The sequence below is a fragment of the Leishmania martiniquensis genome, chromosome 33, assembly GCF_017916325.1.
Source record: "Leishmania martiniquensis isolate LSCM1 chromosome 33, whole genome shotgun sequence".
NCBI lineage: Eukaryota > Euglenozoa > Kinetoplastea > Trypanosomatida > Trypanosomatidae > Leishmania > Leishmania martiniquensis.
In genome coordinates, this window is record NC_090168.1 from 1,365,567 (window position 1) to 1,367,483 (window position 1,917).

The following is a 1,917-nucleotide window of genomic DNA, read 5'->3' on the forward strand; positions in this document are numbered from 1 at the left end:
TTGCTCCCTAATATCTCCTCTATATATATATATATATATATATATAAAGAACCAGCCTACTACTTAACCTTACTGGGTATCTCTATCAAGTAACAATTATATTCCGCTGCCGTATGTTACGCTGTTGGCACGACTAATGAAGAGCTGGCGCCAATTATTCTTATGTTGTATGCTTTTGTTGTTATAGTAAAAGACTGCGGGAAATCACTGCTCCCTGTCACCGTACCAAGCTCCTTAACTGAGCAGCATTGGCGGAGCTCTCCATTAGTCCGGAGTAGCGCAGACGACGGCGTAGCCTACTCTTCACACCTGCACTCCGTCAGCAAGTGCTTCTTGACCTTCATCAGGAAGATATAATCAGGCGTCAGCAAGGTCGATTCATCGCACACATCACACGACTGGCTTTCACATCGAAGCTTTTCACGACAAAGCTTGCTGAAGCTTGTACAGAAAAAGCGTCCTTCAGTCCCTATTACAACGCAGCAGTCGAATAGACGCAGATCCAATTTGAGAATACTAAATTCGGGAGGATTTCGTTCTAAACTAGAATTGCATCTCGTACTGTTCACTGCTGGTCCTCTCAACAACATGTAGAAAATTCTCCGCTCCTCTGCAAAATGGATGTCGCGCATTCGAGCAAGTTAACATGTGGAACAAATGATTTAGTGCTCTTGCCTACCTTTTATTTGTTTTTTTCATCAATCTGGCAATATCTTGTTCTACGAGCACTATCGGAGAGGGGCGACCCCCAAAAGCTGTTTCTCCATGTTAGCCGAAAGTTTACAGGTGAAAGCCCCCTGGGCATGCTTCGTGCCTTGACTTCTCTTTCTCAACTAAAAAGGACTTGCCGGTCCGGTGACGCGGACACCTCAGCGGGGTGTCTCAGGGTCCGTCACCGCGGGGCTGTGAAAGCACGTGGGCCCCCTATCCGCGACACCGACGCACCAGCTCTGGTGGTGACAGGGTCGAGTGCATCGAGCGTGGGAAGGCCAGCGACACCCGTCACCACGGATGCCGGTGGTCAGGTCGCGGATGGCGTTGCGCCGGATCGGCCAGGGACCGCTATGACGTCTGTGCCATCCACACGATGGGGGAGCGCCAGCATGAAGCGAGCGCATCTCAGCGGGCCCTCGCTGCCTACAGGGGAGAGGCCAGTGCCACCGTGGTCGGTGCACCAGGGGGTCACCGGCCGAGCATGGACGGTGAAGGTATGCGGTAGAGGCCCTGCTCCGATGACGGAGTGTGTGCAAGGCAGTAGAGGGCCTGTACGAGCCATTGACCAAGCGATGGGCCTGCCACAGGGCGACATCGATAGTGAGGGGGGCGTTATTGGCGTTGCCTGGCATAGTGACGGTCAGGGAGAAGAGGAGATCGTACGCTTTTGCTGAATCTTATTGACCCGCGCTTTGAGTGCAAGAGCTTTTTCTCATTTTAGAAGATGTATATGTGGTGTTAACTTACCTCAGTCACTTGTGCTTTTTTTAAAGACTCTGTACCGTGGTCGTTCTGTGAGAGTGGTCGCGTTTTTTGCCGTTTTGTGAGGAAGAGTCGGTGACATTGTTTCACTGGTGTTTTTCATGTTTCTTTTTGTGGGAATACGTGTGTTTAGCATGGTTTGAGTTTCTCTTTCATATCTTTTGCCTTTGAGGTGATGTCGCTGTCTCTCATCTCAGCGTGTTGCTTTTCCCCCTTTCTGCGTTGCATAGAGCAGTTGCTCTTTTGTAAATACACATCGTATGCAGGTTATCTTCTTTTTTGGTGGTCGTTAGGTCAGCTGGATTTCTCTGCGCCGGTTGCGTTGTAGTTTGGTATGATCGTGTAACCTTTTTATCGTCTTTGAGCGAAAGGCTCTGTATCCATGTGCCAGCAGAATTTAGACCCCAATGCTGCGGCGGTATTGTTTGGTCTATATCGCTT